Below are 20202 nucleotides of genomic sequence, written 5' to 3'. Positions count from 1 at the left end.
GAGGATGGAATGCTCAGAGGACAGAGGGGTGCTCCCCAAATGCTTTGTGAAAGGTATAAAGAAGTCAGTGCCGCGTGATGCCTACAACTGTGAGCATTTTACGTCATAAGGTTCAAATCCAGGCTCCAGCCCCCTTTCAGCTGGGTGACCCCAGGCATGCGGTTTAACCCTCTGAGCCCCAGTTTCCCCATCTGCAAACTGGGGGATAAATGATGTTGGTTGTGGGTATTTCTATTCCCATTTTATAGGTGAGACAACAGAGAGGATTAAATAAGAAAGTGTATGCAGAGCACTTGGCTCAAAGGAGGGCTTTTTGGTCTGGGCTTTGAGGATAGCTAATGATTTGACTTGCATGAGGAATGAGGTGATTCCAGTAGGGGAAACCTGTGTGATCCGAGGCACATAGGAAAGGGGCTGTGGTAGGAAGAGTCTGCCAGAGCGGTGATTCCCCTGCCTCTGCCCCGGAAAGGCCTTCGTAGCTGCCTCCCAGAGCATCTCCTAAAATGCTGCCAGCTGTTCTGTGTGGGTCTCAGTTTGTCTGATCCAGCCACTGGAGCTGCACATGATAAGGAGGCCCAGAGGGCCCGGCACTCTGAGCCAGACCTTGAAGCTCTGGCACTTCTTCGTCCCACCAGGATATCGCGGGATCCCTGACTGAAGGGGCTGTCCATGAGACCTTCCAGAAATCTCCACATGTCTGCTCAGGTCCTGGCCAGCACCACCTTGCCAGAGTACGTACGGCTAGCCACTTAACCTTTACGCACCTCGATTTCTCCATCTCTCAAATGGGGATGTGAAAATATGGCACGCCTGCCTGCCTACCCCACAGAGCTGTGGCCGAGATCAAATGAACTGCTAAAAGGTATGTGAAAGTGCTTCGAAACCTATAAGATGTTATGCTTATGCAAATTCAGGGTAATTCATAGAATCACAAAATCACAGACTGTCATGCCTACTAAGGACCCTGAAGCGCTTTCACCATGACACCTATATTTTCGAGATGGAGCAACAGAGGTCCAGAGAGGTAAAGTAACTCACCAAAAGTCACACAGCTGGTTAACCAGATTCAAGCCTCAGTTTGTCTGATCCAAGCCATTTCTAATCCCTCTGCTTCGCAGGCTGGGGATCTCTGGGGTTCCTGGGAACAAGGCAAAGTGAAAAATGAAGTCAAGAGCCAGAAACGAAGTCAAGATGGTCTCTCCCAAGAGACTTGGGAAGCCACTGATTTTAGCCCAAAGCTTAGAAGCCTTTGAAAATGCCTGGATTTTGCAAACACGATTATAAGACCTCCACTGAGAAGCCCTTCTCAACCTTGTCACTTTAGTCACTCTGACCTTATCTGGGGTTTGTGCTGGCCACCATATTGATGTCAGTCTTCTCCATGGGTTGGGAGATGAGATATGGACATGAAAAATGCTTTGAAAAAACCAAGCATTGTGACTTTCCCTGGTGATCCAGTGGCTGAAAATCTACACTTCCAATGCAGGGACTTGGGTTCGATCACTGGTCAGGGAACTAGATCCCACATGCCACAACTAAAGGTCCCACATGCCACAACGAAGACCCAGTGCTGCTAAATAAATCAATATTTTAAAAAAATACAACAACCATTGTTTACACAACGCAAGGGCCTGTTCCAATTTTGAGGTAATGACTCCAGTGTGGGCAACCCTTAGTGAAAGTGCTGAAAGTGTTAGTTGCTCAGTCATGTCCGACTCTTTGCGGCCCCACGGAATTCTCCAGGCATGAATACTGGGTTGCCATTCCCTTCTCCAGGGGATCTTCCCAACCCAGGGCTTGAACCCAGGTCTCCTGCATTGCAGGCAGATTCTTTCCCATCTGAGCTACCAGGGAAAACCATGCATGGGAAGCCCTTGGCAGATTTCAAATACCAATGAGCAAACAAAAGAGCTTACACTCAACCATGGGAGACGCAGTGCCTCATGCGACTAGAACCTCAAGACTCCCCCAGGAAACCTCCGATATTCCCAAGCTCTCCAGGCCAATTAACATCAGCCTCATAGAGTCTTTTCCTTTAAGGAAAACTGATGGACCTGGGTGCAGAGTCTTGGCAACTGTTGCCAAGGAGAACCAGCTCTTTCTAGGACATGGCCCAGCATTTTCTCCTCTTCTGATCGGTGCCTGCTTCTTTTCCTTCTTTGCAAAATCTTCAATACAGGCAGCAGAGAGGAGAATTTCACAGACTCAGCACATTCCTATCCCACTTCTCATAAGTTCGGGCGCCTGATTTTCTCTTGTGACGCGCATCCTATTGGTGAGCACGAGGTACAGTGAGTGGTTTTGAAGGCAGTTCCTTATCATGGAGCGTTATCTGGGCCATCAAAGTACACATTAAGAAAAAAGCAGTTTCAACATCAGACTTGAAGGGGTGACTGTTAAAAGGAAGAGCCGGGACAAAGAGACCACAGCTTTTATCGCACATTATGAGGGCGGCATGCGGTGGGAATACTATATTTTGGGCCTGCTGCTGAGAATGCCTTCATGGCCTTTGAACAGAAAACAATTCGTGCTGTGGAAATTGCCGGTAATTGTCTTTACCTACAGTTTCAGAGGGCGCACACCGGGCCTTGCGGTTGTGGGTGCCGTTTCATGCCGGGGTTCGCGTCCCCGGCTCTGCTTGGCACAAAGCGAGTGGAACAGATCAGGGCCTCAGATCTGCGCACACCTGTGGTTGCAGCGAGGCAAGGATTGCCACGAGATAAGGCAACAATGGAAAGTTTTCTCACCTGAAAGGTCTGCGGAAGAGCCCCCTGCCCTCCCCCCCAGGCCTGGGTGCCCTGGGGGGAGACTCATCTGCTCCCAGAAATTACAAGTGAGGAGGAAGTCAGTCCCCAGAGACCGCCTCTCCCACCTAGGAACCCCAACCCCACATTTTTCGTTTTCTCCTATGCCTCCCTTTAAAAGAGCAAACAGAACTTTGAAGATCAGAGATTTTTTTTTTCTTCAAAAATGATGCATGTTCTAAAGAATGCTCTTGGTTCACAGTGAACCCAGGATCCCCCCAAGGCATCCCTCAGAGAAAACTGAAGTTGCCAGGGCAGACCTGCTACTGGAGAAAACTGAAGTTGCCCGGTCAGACCCGCTACCAGAGGTCATCCTCAGAGGTCCTCTGACCCATCCACTCAAGAACTGAGGCAGGAAATCCAGGCAGCTCTGGACACCCTTAACCTGGTGAGGGGCCAGGTAGGACCACTCAGAGCCAGGAAAGTTGTGCCTGTCCATCCAGGGCCCAGGGCTGGGCTAGGCCCAGAGTAGACAGGGGCTACTAAGAAGGGGCCCTGCAGCCCCCTGGGCTTCAGAGCCCTCTGGGAATCAGGAATTCCCCCTCACCTATGATGCCATCAGCATGAGGGAAGGCCTGGGCCTGAGCCAGGCTAGGGTGGGACAAGTGGGAAGGGGTTGACCGCTCGCTCATGGGGTGGGGTTAGGTGGGAAGAGAAGAGGGAGAGGTGTTTCAGGGCCCTGAGGACACAGTGAGATGGAGAGGAGAAGGCAGTGAGTGCTGGTTCAGTCGTCAAACGCCCTGGGTTTGTTTTCTTAGCTGTTTTGTTTTTCATTTGGCGACATCACATGGCACACAAGATCTCAGTTCCCCAACTGGGAATTGAACCCATGCCCCTGCAGTGGAGTCACAGAGTTCAACCCACGCCCCTGCAGTGGAATCACAGAGTTCTACCCACTTTGTGGGTAGACTGCCAGGGAATTCCCTCTTAGGCTTTTTTAAAATTTATTTATTTGACTGCACTGGGTCTTAGTTGTGGCATATGGGATCTAGTTCCCTGACCAGGGATCAAACCCAGGCCCCCTGCATTGGGAGCACAGAGTCTTAGCCACTGGACTACCAGGGAAGTCCCCATCTTAGACTTTTTTATTGTGAAAAATAGCCCACTCAGAAAGTCCATAAAGCATAATCCTGTACAGCTTAATGAATGATTGGAGAGAATACTCCTGTACCCAGCAAGAATATGGACTGCTGCCTGGAATCCCCTTGCCTCACCCAACCACCAAACTCCTCACTAAAGGTTACCATTAGCCCAACCTCCAGGGTGACCCCTTCCAACTTTAGTTTTATCTCCAACACCACAGAGTAGTTTTACCTGGTTTGGAACCATGTATGAATGGAGTCCATCGTTTGTATTCTTTCGCCCAATACCACGTGTTTAAGATCTATCCGTGTTGTTGTGAGGAGCTTCAGTTCATTCATCTTCACTGCAGCCAGCTTCCTGGCCTGTTTGCTGCCCTACCTCTCGGTTTGCAAGAAGCAGGGGCTGGGGGAGGCCCAGAGACCCTGCTCCCCTGAACCAGCCTGGGGCGCCAGGCCTCCCACAGGCCGTGGGGCTTTGCCCAGACTCGGTTGTCTCCAGCTGGCTTTGCTCCGTGGGGACATGCGAGTACAAAGAGAGCATGCTCCCACACAGCTTCCCCTGCAGAGCTCCACGTGGGGGCATGCCAGAGGCTCCGAGAGCTCAGAGTGGAGGCTCACCCCAGCCTCAGCACGGACGCCTGGCAAGGGCAGTGATCCATGGCTGCCCTGCAGTCTCTCAAATCCAGCTGGGCTTTGGAAGCAAACAATAAACCCAGGCACATCCCAAATGAGAAGCAGGTGGCTTCCTGGGACCAGATTTCTTAACATTGGTTTACCCCTTCTTCAATGTGGTTCCCATTTGAAGGAGTCTGAGCCTTTGGAGCCTATAACCCATATGAAAAATGATATAAATTATAGTTCACCATCCCATCCTGGCTGTTTGGGATGTTGGCATAAACATTAAGGAAGGGCCACCCTGATTATAAGGTAGGGGCCCTGGAGAGAGGTGGGGTAGGCTGGGCAGCCCCCCAACAGTCTCTCTGCTCTCCTCTGGGTGTAGGGAGTAGCCAGTTCACCTCTCCCCATCACCATTGAAAATGAGGCTCAACAGAACCTCGTGAGGTAGGCTCCAAGCAACGGGAGTGCAAAGAGGCCCCCTCCTGTCTTGTCAAGCCCCTGCCCCCACCGCGTGTCTCCCATCATTCCCCATGTTCAGGCCCAGGGAGTTTCCACCTCCCAGCTTTTGCCCACGGCTGTGAGGTTATCCTCTCACCTACCCACAGTTTACCTTCCCAGACCCCGGGAGCTATTCCAATTCTCCATGGGCTGTTCGTGGGCAGTTGGTTCAACAGCCCACTGATGTCCTGCCCCCAAATGCCTGCCATTGCTCCCCGCTCCTCTGAACCACACCAATTAGCACTGATTACACAATGCATGCATTGTTCTTTAACGGTTTCATGTGTGCACGTCCCAGATCCCCAGACAGTGAAGCGTGGAGGGAGTGGGGAGGTGGAAATTAGCCAATTCTCTACTCCTTTTCTCGGCTTTAGTGCTCCCATCTTTGAAAGGAGATGGAGCCAGAGGCCTCACAGGCACCCCCCTTGCCTGCCTACTCCCCAAGTATCAGGTCTGGGGGCTCTTCAGGAAAGAGAAGTGATGATGGAGTGTCCCCTCAGCCTCCACCCTCAGGCCCTCTGCTGCCAGGAAACCCACTCCCACCAACCCTCATTCTGAGGTCCCATCCCTCGGCCTCCACCCCCAGCCCCACCTCCTGCCACTGAAAGGCAGCATTGGGGCAAACATCCTAAACCACCAAGCGCTTCTAAAAATATGGTGTTTTTGTCAGAGAGCAACCTTCTACTTCCTTCAGACTTTGATCTCCATGCAACCCACGGAGAGAAGACACACAATAACAATTTAAAGCTTTCGTCTTTCCTTGGGGGCTACCTCTCAAGGGCTTTGAATCCCCAACTGGGTGATGGTACCCCCCTTGATCCTACTGAGCATGCTCAGATCCATCTGCCATTGGCTGGGGGTAGGGGACAGACACATCTGCCCCTTGGGTAAGTCTATGGGCAAGGAGAAAAGTCAGAAAAGACCCAGAGGCTGCCAGGGTACCAACTCAAACCCTACGCAGTTTTATAAGACCCTTGGCTTTCTAAAATCTAGAGAGAAAAATCATGCTACAGGATAAGGTGGAATATTTAAGAGTTCAAGTACAGAAATGGACTGGGGGAAAAGAATGGAGAAGTTAGTGTCAGCTTTGTGTTGGATACTCATTAAATATGTGTTGAACTTTCAGTGAAGGCTGCAGACTGGAGAGATCAGGAAAGTTCTTCCCATTCTTCGTGCAGCCTTGTGGGCTAGGCCCTTGGAAGGATGCTAAGAGACAGGGATGGAGAAGTAAGGGACTTCTTAGCAATGGAACAGCATTGGCAAAGGCTTAGCCACAAACCTAACAAGAGAAGCTTCTAATTCACACCATATTTGGCAGAAACAGAGCTATGGAAACTCTCCCACTACCTCTGCATGAGCTGTTGCTGCCCTGCCGGAAACACAGGTAGCAAGAATAGGGACAGTGATGAAATGATCATCCATGGGCCCCACTGTATGCCAGGCAGCAATTCTAAGCGCTGAACATGCAGGTCCTTGCAACAGACCTGCGCTGTCATGATCTGCACTCACTCTTCCTTCAGGGAAACAGCCTCGGAGAGGGCAAGTCCTTCGGCCCCAGTTCAGTTGGAGTTGCATTTAGGATTGAGGCAGCCCTGCTCGTGATCCATAAGGTCTCAGCACAGGCCTATTCTGTGCTTGCTGAGCAAGACCCCAGCCTTCCAGCTCAGACAGGGAATGACTCCACTACCCATTTCTTCAGGGGCCACGCCTTCTCTGCTCACAACCTCATTTAGTCCCACAGCAACTCCAGCAAAATCATGGTGTTCGTTACCAAAACCAGTGAGGAAACTGAGGCTCAGAGCAGTTAGCTCACAATTACTAAGCAGCAGAGTGCGATTTTGAATTCAGATCCATCCAACCCCAGATCCTGAGCCCCTAACTTCTGTGCAGCCTCTCTGGGTCTCACCCTCTGCCTGGGAATTCCAGACTGTGAGTAATTCAAACATGTCTGAAAAAGTCAAGATCACTATAATTTCCTAAAGACTTTAATAGAGGCAGAACCTCTCGCTTCAAAACAAAAAATTTATCAGCAAAACTGCCAAGTGGGTTGTGAGTCACCGTCTTGGCTCTCTGTTCTGGAGAGAGAGCTGTGTGTGGGAGGGCTCCAGGCCGGGGGCCAGGCATGGAAGGCCAAGGCTGGGGTCCTGGATTTGCCCTCACGTGCTGTTAAAACCTAGGGTAACATCTTGATCATTCTGGATCTGTTGCCTCATCTAGAAGATGTGCAGGTTTCTCTGGTTCTAGATATTCCCACTCCTGCCAGTGCCCCCCCACCAACCTCCACTGGCCCCCCAAGAGGACAGAAGAAAGATACTATATTTGCAGCATTGCTACCTAGTTCAGTAAATTTACTTCTAGGGCGTAGGTTACCACAGATCTGCATCCAAGTCTTTCTTGCTTTTGGCCCTTAGCACTTCTCAGTAAAGAAAGCAGAATGCAAAAGAATTGATGCCTTTGAACTGTGGTGCCAGAGAAGACTCTGAAAGTCCCTTGGACAGCAAGGAGATCAAACCAGTCAATCTTAAGGGAGATCAACTCTGAATATTCACTGGAAGGACTGATGCTGAAGCTGAAGCTCCAGTATTTTGGTCATCTGATGCAAACAGGCAACTCATTGGAAAAGACCCTGACGCTGGGAAAGATCAAGGGCAGGAGAAGAGGGCGTCAAAGGATGAGATGGCTGGACGGCATCACTGATGCAATGAATATGAACTTGGGGAAACTCTGGGAGATGGTGAGGGACAGGAAGGCCTGATGTGCTGCAGTTCATGGGGTCTCAAAGAGTCGGACGCGACTGGGTGACTGAACAATAACAACAACTTCTCAGGAACCAGCAGAATGGCTGGAGTTTCCTTATGTGGCTAAAAGTTTTGACCAGGGTTTGCCAAAGACACCTGCAGCAAAGGTCTCTTTCAATCTAATGCTCAGTCATCCTTCTAGGGAATAAAGGTGACTTATGGATTCGTAAATCTACCAGCGATCTGCTGTAGTTGGGAACAGCAGCTGCCCTGGCCTTTGGCAACCTGAATGCTCGTGAGTCATCGGAGCACAGGTGCTCCTCACCTGATAGAACTGGATGTGGCCCTGCAAATTTAGATGTCAATGGAACCCACTCCAAATGCCCCAAAGGACGCCATTTGTTTCCAAGGGTGGGCAAGATTGCTGCCTGTTACTTTTAATTAAGTTGGATTGTCACGTAATGGGGGTACTGAACAGTGATGAGCAAGATGCACATGGGGACAAGAGACACACATGCATGTGTGTATGTCCCCAGCACAGACACGGGGGTCCCATGTGAGTGGTGCTCCCAGAGTGTTTCCATGGTAATCTGCTTGTGCGTCCAGTGCCCTCACAGGGAGACAGGTCCAGCCACAGAACACCAGGTTGAGGCAGAGCTGAGCATCCCACCTCAGCCCAAGTCCGACAGACCTATAATTGCCCAGGTAGCTGGTGATGTCTTTTCACAAGGCCCGACCAGATCTTCCAGACAGAAGTGTCTTCAGACCTCCCAGAGCAGACAGCAGGGAGCATTCCAGATCTCCCATCAGGGTTCCTCATATCAAGCTCAAAGCTTGGATCTGGACAGGAGAAAACAGGCCTACATGCAGGGCAGGGGCCAGTACCCACATAGTTCTGGGGGGAGTAGGGATGAGGGCCCTCTTCCCTGCTGCCCAGAGATGACTGAGCCTTTCCTCAAGGGGAGGGGACCCTGGGCACTCCCCTCCAGGGCAGCTTGCTACGTTGGGGAGCTAATAGACTCTGAAGGAAGCCAAGCCTGTGATAACACAGACACCACACGTGGCTGTCCTGTCCTACCTGCATGCAGGTCTACGCACACCTGGCTAAGGACTGGCCCTGCCCAGTCCTGTGTGCTTAGGAAGTCACACGGCCTTCCCAACAACCGGAAAGTAGGGGACCAGTTTAGCCGCCCACCCTTGGTTCTACTTGGACCAATAGGGCCACCACGTCTCAGAATGGGTCACCATTCATGTGACAGTCCACATAAACAATGCCTTCTAGCGTTGGGCGGGCTAAGCTTGGTGGCCACATGCAACAACCCTAGATGGAGCCAGGCTGATGGGAGGGCACGTCCTGAGGGGAGCCCTCACTGTCCGCAATGCAGGGCAGGGAGTTCATTTCCTCCTTTCCTGGAGACTGCTTCAGCCCAGAGTCTGGCCCCAGCCAGTTCCTCCAGGAGCCCAACCCAAGCCATTAGCATGAGACGTGGGGCAGGGAGGGGCCAAGAACCCACAGGCTCTTTCTCTAAAAAGCCGCCGTGTGAATCACAGGCACACTCCTGTAGTTCAAGAAGCACTCTAGGGACTTCCGTGATGATCCAGTGGTTAAAACTCTGCACTTCCACTGCGCCGGTTTGATCATCCCTGGTTGGGATGCCATGTGGCCAAAAAATAATAATAATAACAAGATCTTCTAACAACGCTAGTTAAATCATGTCACTCCCTGGATTAAAATCTTGGTGGACTGTCATTAGAATAAAACCTTAATTCTTAAATGTGAAAAAAAGCACTCCAATAAACTCGTTGTAAGAAGGCTAACAACCCAAAGGAAAAACAGGCAAAGGACACAGAGAAGTAACAAAAACTTAAAAAACAGCTCTTAAACATATGAGAAGATAATAAGAGAAACACAGCTACAACAGGATGCCATCTTTCTCCCATCAGAACAAAAAAGACTGACACATTTTATAACGCTGAGTGTTGGTGAGGCAGTGGAGGGCCTGCACTCTTCTGAGTGGGAACTACCCCAAGGGAACAGCACTTGGTTATTGCCATCACAGCCACTAATGCACATCCTCTTTCACCCAGCACTTCCACAGCTGCGAAGCAGCCCACAAATAACTTGCCCATGTGTGAAATGGTGAATGTGCCAGATCATTCACGGCAGCATTGTTTATGACCGCAAATATCCAAAATAACCCAAGTGATGGTCACAAGGAGACCGATCCATTTGAATATGATTCATTTACATAGTGGAATACTATTCTGCTATTAAAGTAGACAGAGAGCCATCTCTATACTAACACAAAGCAATCTCCAAGATCTATTGTTAGGTGAAAAAAAACCAGAATGCAGGACCATATATTTAATATGCTTTTATGGCAGAAAAAAAAATTGCCTACAAATACACTTGTAGGAGCGTTGATTATTTCTGAAAAGATATAAAGGAAAGTGGTGGCAATAGCTATCTCTGGGAAGGGATGGGGGAGGGGAGGAGGTAGAAAGGAGACAACTTTCACTGTGTATCTGCACTTTGTGAAGTTTGTCCTACTAACTATGTAATCTTTTCAAAAGATAAATAAAATAAAATAAAGCTCCCTTGGGGTGCACATTTTCCATTTCTCAGCCCCCAGGCTGGTCCAAGTGCCACCCTCTCACAGATTTCCCCCAAATTGCTAGCTTCTCTCTGGTCCCATTAGACTCCTGCAGATAACATGGTGAGACCACCCCTAGGAGCTCAGATGGAGAAACGGGTGGGGAGCTGCCCACCTTCAGGGGAAAGAGGCAAGGCCAGAGCTGGAAGCATTATTCTCCTTTTCTTTTCTTCCAGCATTCAGATTTCCACAACTGACTTCTTTCCCCTGCATTTTCTTATTGTGGTAAAAATCGCATAACATAAATTTTACCATATTAAGCATTTCCAAGTGTACAGTTCAGTAGTGTTAAGTGTATTCACATTGTTCTGCAATGGAGTTCTAGACTTTTTCATCTTTCCACACTCAAACTCCATGCCCACGAAAGGCTGATTCCCCTCCCTTCATTCCAGCCCTCTCACCCACTCTTCTGCCTCCTGCTTCTAAGCATAAAACGTGATCCTTACTGGGAAGATATGCATGCATGCTCAGTTGACCCCATGGACCTTAGCCCACCAGGCTCCTCTGTCCATGGAATTCTCCAGGCAAGAATACTGGAGTGGGTTGCCATTTCCTTCTCCAGATCCAGAGGATCTTCCTGACCCAGGGATCAAACCCAGGTCTCCTGCACTGCAGGCAGATTCTTTTTCTTTTTTTTTTTCTCAGTCGTGTCCGACTGTGCAACCCCATGGACTGTAGCCCGCCAGGCTCCTCTGTCCATGGGATTCTCCAGGCAAGAATACTGGAGTGGGTTGCCATTCCCTTCTCCTAGGCAGATTCTTTACCACTGACCCACCTAGGGAAGCCCCAAGCTGGGAAGATAGCCCAGGGCCAAAACTCCCAGTGGGTCAGGGTACACTCACCTTTCACAGCTCCAGCAACACCATCTTGCCCTCCATACATGCAACACATCATCAAGGTTGACAGCATGGACATTCCGGCTTTCCACTCCCAAGGTTTCATGTCCTTGGACAATTCTCAGCCTGTTTCCAGCTCAGGAAAATGTCAACTTACTTATAATCACGGTACCTTCCTTTCCATGGGACTGGAAGTCAAGCACACCAGGTGAGTAGCCTGGCTGATGATATAGGCTCAGCAAATGCTAGCTTTAATCAGCGTCTTAGTCCCAGTTCTCCAGATCCATGAATGCCTGCATCTATCCATCCACCCATGCATCCATCCATCTGTTACCTGGAACGACACTGCTGTTCTATGTAGGAGACCCTGCCCTGTGTAATGGGGAGGGCTGAGGTCACAGCCTGCCCTGGGCCTGGACATATATTCCTAGAAGAGAGGAATATATGTCCATCTAGGTGATCACAAGTCCTCAGGAAAACCACTGCCCTCAGAAGTTCCTAGTCTGTGGGCTCTGGACTTAGATGCAGAACCAGGCAGATGTGGGTATTTTTCCTGAGAAAGGCTTCTACTTTCATCAGATGCTCAAAGGGGCCACAATCCATCACAAATTCAGAACCCTCCTCCACCTGCTGCCTGGTACCTGACAGCTTTTGATTGCCTTGGTCCACCCTACATCCCGCTCCTTGTAAGGCGGGCTTTCCACCAGGCCTACCCATCAAAACAGAAGCCCAACAGAGCACAACCAGGCTCTGGGCCAGGTAGGAACAGGTCTGGGGTGACTTGTTGGTAGATGGTGCCTAGGTGTGCATGGGGTCAGTCCCCACATCACCTCTTGGTGAATGAGCATATCAATCCCCCAGACCCTGAAAGCTTAAAGTGTGATCCTGATGGGCTTCATACCACTCTTCCAGGCCCTCCAGTTCACCTTTGCTGAAGACGGATGCTGCCAACGGAGCTTGGAAAGAGGTGCAGTAGAGTAGATCTGGAGATGAAGGGGAATATCCACTGTGCAGCTCATGGCTTGGCAAGTGACAAAACAGTGAACCATATGGCCTTGGGTTCAAAAAAAAAACCAAAATTCATACATCCATGAAAAAGAAAGTCTGAAGGAAGAATGTCACAACCTTAAAACGGGGACTTCCCTGGTGGTGCATTGGTTAAGACACCGAGCTTTCACTGCAAGGGACAGGGCCCCATTCCTAGTCAGGGAACCAAGATCCTTCATGCCACATGGCTCGGCCAAAAGCAAATGAACAAACAAACAAAAAAACCTTAAAAGGGGTTAACTCTGGGTACTGGAATTATAGATCATTTTTCTCTCATTTTCTACCATGAACGTGTGTTATATTTTAATTCCATAGTTCTCAACTGGGGATAATTCTGTCCCCAAGGGGACACTCGGCAACATCTGCAGACACTTTCGGTGTCTGGACAGTGGGGGAGGGGTGGGTGGGTATGTGCTCCTGGCATCTAGAGGGTAGAGGTCAGTGATGTTGCTGAACATCCCACAACACACAGGACAATCCCCAACAAAAAAGAACTATCTGGCTGACATGTCAATAGTGCCAAGCCTGAGAAACTCTGAGGAAAACATCAGAAATCTCTCTAACAGAGAGACTGGGGTAGGGCACCATGAGACACTGCAAGATGATTTCACCTGTCGTATGGCTTGAGTGGCAAGCCCTTCTTATCCACTTCTCCGAGTTTGTGTAGACACCTATGGGCTCCCCAGCAGGCAAGCTGAGGCCTGGCCAAGGAGCCGACACTCCCCTTCAAGGGAGCTGTAAATTTCCTGGGCCCAAAACATAGCTGGAGGTTCATGGCTCCCAGCTCGTATTCCTATCAGCATCTCCAGTTTCACCTCTTCACAAAGCCCTTCCCTGTCTAACGAAAAGACATGGACACATATCAGCACTGTTAGGACCCTTAACATCACTGCAATCAGCAAAACCCCCAAATTCTCAATTATTCCATTCCCAACATTTAAACAATGACATCCGGTTTTCTTCTAGAAGGAAACCCAGTTTGTATTGATTAACAAATACAATCATTATTTAACCTCAGAACTTGGTTTTGAAATTAATTTATGATAAAAGAAAAAGTCCATGCTAAGTAATCTTTAATTATATGTTAAGGGCTCAGAATGGAAAACATTCCGGATCACAAAGGCACAGCCAAGCTCATTAGCTCTGGTTTTGCCTCTAAAGTATCTCTAGGGCAACTTGCTGAGGGTCCAGGCAGAGAAAAAGGCTTTTAAGATCAGAGCTTCACCCAGAACAGCCACAACACAAAACCTTCAATAAATCTCCAGATGATGACATGGTGAGGGAGTGTTTCCAGTGGCAGCTGGGCACGGGCATAGGGAAGCCGCCTCTTTCAGGAACCCACAGCCCCCTTGTGTCACCGGGGAGAGGTCATGCCAATGACTCAAGGGCCCTTGTTTTCTGCCACTCTACACACCCCCATCTATGCTGCTGGTGAGTGGGTGCCCCTCTGGGTGGTAGGGGGACAGGAGCAGCCGTGTGTGTTTGAAGGTCACAACCATCAAGGAGGTAATTGTCTAATTTCTGTGCAACTGGGGCTCAGGTTCCTGGGGAATTTCCCACTGGTACCCTCTTACTGGTACCCTCATGGGACAAGTTGGACAGGTCTTGCCAACACAAGGATTTCTTTTATTGGACAATCCTCTGTCAGCTTCTGACACTGCTCCCCTCTGACCCTCCAATCCTCTGTGCCTGGACAGGTGATGATCCCCTGTGTGGCCCTGACCACCAGCCCCATCTCCATCACATGAAATTCCTTGGCCCCAGGCATCGAGGCTTCTCGCATTTGCTCAGCCCAACCTCATCCTTGAAACTATCTGCAGCTGCATAAGTAGAGGGTTCAAGCCTTGGTGACCATGCCTGGAGGCTCACCCAGACAGACTGAGGCACTGGCAAGGGAGCCAAGTCCAAACGGGCCAAGTCTGGGTCCATAATGATAACAATCCAGGCAGGTTGCACGGGATTCCAAGTTGTGTTTGAGGGCCTGTGAGTCTGGGGTCTATGTATATTCAGGAGCAGGAAGTAAGCCAGGCTGGATTCCAGACTCAGATCCTACACTATGATGAGCAGGAAGGTGAGACCCTCCAGGGCTGCCCCAGTGGAGATAAAATTCTGAGGCCGAGGAATAATGGAACCTCATGGAGAAAAGGCATGAGAGGGAAAGGAAAGGAGGAGGAGGAGAGAAAGTAAACAGACAGGCAGAAAAGAGACAATTCATTGAAATTTATCAGACCAGAGCCTGGAGTGCTTCAGGCTGAGGCCAGACTCTTAGAAGTAGGGCTTTTGGGGAGACTGTAATTTGGACAAGTCAGCATCTGGCTGGGTTTGGTTTAGGGGACTGTTCTGGCTTGCCCTCTGATCACCATAGAACTGCCCCTCGATGGGGTCGGCCCTTTAAGTTCCCAGAAGTTAAAGCCCTCCTATCTCTCAGGGCCCTGAAGGCCCACAGGGGTCCCTCTCTCTCCCTTCCTCTCCACTTACCCCACTGGCTTGTCTTCTCATCTGAACTACCTGTCGCAGCCTGCAGAGAGCAGGGTATCATGTCTAGGAAGTTTCCAGGCTTCTGCCCCGCTGTTAAACAGCCCTCATACCCCCTCCCTGGAGTCAGCCTTTCCCAACCGCCTCCCTCGCCTCACGAGAAGCCACTGTCCAGGCCCAGGGGGAAGGGGGTTGCCCTATGTCTCCCAGGCCTTGCTGGTACAGCCCAGCTCCTGTGGCCCTGGGCCAATCCAGCAGGCCTTGTGTCCAGCCCTGTGCGTGGACCACAGGTGGAGCAAATGGCAGCAGCAGGATGCCTGTTGTTTATTCATGTAGATTTTATGCCCTACCTACTTCTCACAAGGATTTGAGGCCCCTTAGGAAGTACTAAGTGCCCAGGGGTACAGACTCTAGCAGTGCCCCTGGCACATTTCTAGGAGAAGGTGGTGTCAGCAAATTTGCCCAAAGCCAAAGCTCTCCCTGGGGGCAAGCTGGGGCAAGCGAGCATCTTCTGGAGGGCACAAGCCAACCAGAGCCAAGTCCCCTCCCTTCACATCTTACCCAGCTGCGTGGTGAGGGCATCCACTCATTTGCATAACATTAGCATCCATTTTGCCTGTGATGCAAAGGATGGAAAATCCCTCCCCAAGAGCGGGCCCCACGATGACAGTCCCTAATGCTGTGCTCCCATATCTGGAGCACCCGGTGGCAGACGGGGGATCCTGCCCAAGAACTGGGCCTCCTACCTAGAGGTGGCAGCTGCTCTGAAGGAGGTAGCAGCAGCAGACACAGGCCTCAAAAAACAAGAGACTTTCACATGTGACTCACACACCAAGCACTAAAAGCAAAATTACAGTGTGAAAACCAGAGCCGGCAGAGTCTTCTCTGGGGAATCCCCTCCAGCTCCCTCGTTTCACTCCTTTAAAAGCCCTGGCACCGCCCAGCGCTCTGGAACCCTCCAGGAAAGTGCCGTGCTTTCCCAGCCATGATGGGCAGCGGCTGTGCCTCCAGGCTGGGATCCTTGACTGCTCTCTCCTGGGTCTCTGGGTGGAAGCACAGAAATAGGCAGAAGTGGATTTATCCCAGGGTGTGTATTGGCAGCTGGCAGTGGTGGCGGCTGGGGGGATAGCAGTTGAGACCTCTGAGTAGTTGCTGCCTTCCAGGCCCTAGGGTGACTGACTTCACATTCATCTTTTTCCAGCCTGGCTGCCTGGCTGTCTCCTTCCAGTCCATTCTGTGAGCCTCCCATACCCTTACAATCCTTACAACTTCTATTGTGCCCCAAATTCCCAAAGCTGATTTCTGTTGCTTGCAAGTAGTAATCCCAGGTGACACATTCCCTGTGATAGCAGAATGACCTGGAGCCCTCAGTAAAGGTCATCTTCACTGACACACCCCAGGGATGTCTGCCATCCCCGAGAGACCAGCCTGGCTCCAAATCCTGCTCCTGTCAGCTACCAGCATCCTGACCTTGGAAAGGCCCTTCCTGCCTCTGCGCCTCTAGTTCCCTCACTTGTAGAATGAAGCTGCTAATCAGGAAACATAGGATTGGGTTAAAGATTACATGAGATAAGCATAAGCTGAGAGATGAGTGAAGAAGAAGCAAACCTTAATTTCCTTTAACTGTCATATTTTTTGGCTGTCATATCAACATCATATTAATTCTTCTGATTGTTTTATTTCATTAATATTTTCATTGTTATTGTTAGAAGTAAGAATAACATGGTACACACATACATTATCCTGTGAAGTAGTCCTCACTTTACAGAGAGGGAAATTGGGGAATCAGAAAGAATGGTTTAGTGGGTGGGCTCCCAAGTCAGACTCTGTGGGTTCAGATCCCATCCCCACCACTAACAAGCTGTGTAACATGTGGTCAAGTTACTGGTCCTCTCAGAATCTCTGCTTCCTCATCTTTAAAATGGGGACAATGAGAGTACCTGCTTCACAGCTAGGTATTAGATAACATCAAGGAATTATTACTCACTTTTTTAAATGTGATAATGGCTTTGCAGTTATTAAGAAAATGTCCAGGGACTTCCCTGGTGATCCAGTGGCTGAGACTCCATGCTCCCAATGCAGGGGGCCCAGGTTCGATCCCTGGCCAGGGAACTAGATCCTACATGCCGCAACTAAGACCTGGTGCAGCCAAATTAATTAACTAAATATTTCAAAAGTCCATGTTTTTAGAAATACATACTAATGCATGCTAGAGTGAGATGACATGATATATGGGGTTTGCTTTAAATATTTAAAAGACAGAAAGAAAGAAAAGGAAGGAAAGGAGGAATGAAGGGAGGAAAGAAAAGGGAAACACTGGTGGTAAACCTTGACAACTGTGAAACTGGGGTGATGGGACACATGTGAATTCACCTCTACCTTTAAGGTAAAAGAAAAACCCCGCCTGCCTCATGGAGCTGTTGTGAGGCTTTGGCTGCGCTGGCCCCCAGGAGGCACTCGGTGAAGGCCAAGGGACATTGCTACTGCTTTATTGTTGTTATCGTCCTGCCAGCCTGAGCAGCTGAGCAGGGGCGGAGCCGGGCCTCCTGGCCCAGGTCACTCTCAGGACAGCCCTCACCGCGGGCGGTCACCAGCTGTGTACCACAGGTCTGTCAGCAACACTGAAGCTGAGGCTCAGACGGAGGCTTCCAGGCTCTGCCGCAGCCGGCCAGGCCTGCTGGGCTCCGTGGGAGCAGTTGTGTTCCAGAAGACTCTCTGGCTCAGCTGAATCTGCACATCTGGCTGTCAGGCCTGCTCCAGAGCCTAGGTGAGAACGCTGTCACAGCTCCTGGATAGCGGAGGGAGGGGAATTCTGCCAGTGAGATGGAGCACCTGTCTCCTAGTACTCAGCATGAGCAGCCGGGGAGGGAGGCACGGACCAGCTTCCTTAATTCGCACCCCTGTCCAATACTTTGGCCACCTGGTGTGAAGAGCGGACTCATTTGAAAAGACCCTCATGCTGGGAAAGATGGAGGGTGGGAGGAAAAGGGGACGACAGAGGATGAGATGGCTGGATGGCATCACCAATTCAATGGACATGAGTTTGGGTAGACTCCGGAGTTAGTGATGGACAGGGAGGCCTGGCGTGCTGCAGTCCATGGGGTCGCAAAGAGTCAGAGGGGACTGAGCGACTGAACTGAACTGAACTGTCCTTCACACACAACCTCTTCCAGAGACAGCCACCAGGGGGCGCTGTACACAGACCTGGCTGCTCCCCAGCAAGTTCAGGCCTCCCCAAGATGGGTAGGGAGGAGGCTGTGGAAGGAGCCAGCCTTCCAGGCTGGTCACCCTGGGCCAGAGCAGTGAGGGTGTGAACTGAGTATAATGCTGCAAGCTCCCAAGCCCCACCTGACCCTCAAAGTGTTTATTTCCACCTGCACTTTTGAAAAAGTAACCTTCAGTGGTTTATTTTTTATTACAAAAGCAGTTCATGCTCAGTGTCCTAAAGGGGTGCTTTGAATTTTGCTGACTTTGCTGCATGTTTCACAATGTCCTGAACTTGGGGTAAGGGGCTCCTGAATTCTCTGGGCAATGGAATCAACAAAGGAGTTCCAATGGACTGTGAGACCTCCTCTCTGGGCCTCACTTTCCCCTGTCTGCACAACTGGGGGGTCCTGGCCATCTCCTGGGTGTCTCCGAGCTTTAACCAGCTGGCTTTCCTTGGTGCTTAGGGCTGGCCTTCCTGCCTCCCATCTCACACGCCCTCCAGTGCAGCCCTGGCCCCTCCACCGGGGACCCTCCCTTACCACTCTGGTCCTCACTGCTCTCCTCCCTCTGAGGCCAACACAGCTAGACCCTGCCATTTGGGGGCCTGGAGCTACACCAGGCTCTTGTCCATGTAGCAGAACCCTCTAACTTCCCACGGCGAGCCCCCATTCTCTGGGGTCTCTGGCACCAGCAGTCGGCAAGACAGGCCTTGTCCTCCCAATGCAAGCATCATGGCTCAGCTCCCCGACCAGCCTGTGAGCTGGTGCCCCAGGCACCTTCGGGAATTTCTGTGGGTGTAAAGGAAAGGCCAGCCCAGCATTTCCCACTCTGGTGTGCTGCGGGTCTGTCCCAGGTACAGGACTCAGCCACCAAAGGGGTAAGAAGTACTTTCCCCCTGTAGATCTGAATCTCATCTTTGAACATAAAACGAAAAGTTAGAGCTCAGTCACAAAAGCAAGTAGTTTGAGAATCAGCCAGGTCTCGACTGTACTATTTTGGAGGAGGAAGAGCTGAGGCAAAAAGCCTTCAGCTCTGTCCCTTCAGTTGGGGGTTGGGTACAGGGCTGAGCAGGAAGCCAGGAGCGTTTCTCTGGCTCCAAGGTGGAGGAGGAAGGAATTCAAGTTAATCTCTGAGAGCTCTGCAGTCCTGCCCTCCCAAATACCAACTGCCAAGCAGTAGCCCCACAGTCAGGACGGAAGGGCCATCGCAGCCCCTGCCTAAGGCCCTGAGTCCACTGCAATGAGACAGTGGCCATGGCCCAAGCTGCAGCTGCAGAAACCCCCGCCCCAGGGAGAGGGCTGCGAATTTCAGAAGGGGAGATTTTGGCCTAGATCTAGTCCCGCAATGAATCAGGATGCACAGAGGGGCCCCACAAAAGCTTTGTCCCAACCCTCATCTCATCAGAATCTGCCATGGGCTATTTTCCCAGGCACTACAGACGCTAAGAAGTAAGTTGGCTTGTTTATGGTCAATGCTCTTATCTGTGCTAGAAGCTTCCCCTAGCAGTGGGAGCAGCCTTGAGTGGGGGGAGAATATTGAAAAGAAGGAGAAGGGGTGGGGTCATGACACCAAGGGGGCTTGTATGGGCAGGGCTCGAAGAACCAAAGCCCCACTTAGAATAAGAAAAAGAATTCCTAGTTCAAAGGGGTGCCTTCTACCCTGAGTGCTGCTCTAAGAGTGGGTCCACCAGGGAGGCTCCTCAGGCCTGCTGGGGGCCGGGACACGGAGAGGAAGGATGCCTGGGGATGATGCTTTTAAACTGCCTCCCACCCACCTCCTGCTTCTGCATCTTCCAAAACCGGGCTGAGAGGAGAAAGAAAAGAGGAGAGTAGCTCCCAAATTATAAAAACAAAAGACAAAGCTTGACCAGGAGGGGAAACCCTTTAAAATATCAGTACTAATAGAGCAGTGAACAAAAAGTAAAAACAGCAGAGCTGACAAAGAAAACCGCAGTTGTCAGCAGAGGCCCACCAGTGACCCAGAGGTGAAGTGATGTACTTTCACCGCTGCAGAATGGAGGCTGGCCTCTGGGCCGGTGGCTAGGACAAAACTCCTTCAGCTTCTGAGGGCCTGAACCTGTCCGTCTGACATCCAGGAGAGGCTGGGAAAGAACTTGGCATGCTAGAGCCCCCACTCCCCAGTCTGAAGCCCCAGAGGGGCTCCATGCCCCAGTAGGCAAACAAGAACAGCTTCTCTGACCATTTCTGAGGAGTACTTCTGGGCCGAAGGAAGCCATGGGGGCC

General features: G+C 50.7%; 1 long non-coding RNA gene across 1 annotated transcript in view; it reads right to left on the bottom strand.

The window, feature by feature from the left end:
• The window catches only part of LOC122439922, a 48185-nt gene that overhangs the window by 16020 nt on the left and 11963 nt on the right, over positions 1-20202 (bottom strand). Inside the window, exon 3 of the long non-coding RNA XR_006269020.1 lies at positions 1039-1138. This is a non-coding gene — a long non-coding RNA (uncharacterized LOC122439922). The remainder of the gene's footprint in view (positions 1-1038; positions 1139-20202) is intronic.

Source organism: Cervus canadensis, chromosome 4 (assembly GCF_019320065.1).
Source record: "Cervus canadensis isolate Bull #8, Minnesota chromosome 4, ASM1932006v1, whole genome shotgun sequence".
NCBI lineage: Eukaryota > Metazoa > Chordata > Mammalia > Artiodactyla > Cervidae > Cervus > Cervus canadensis.
Note: the sequence above shows the minus strand (reverse complement) of the source record. Positions and strands in the feature narration are given on the sequence as shown.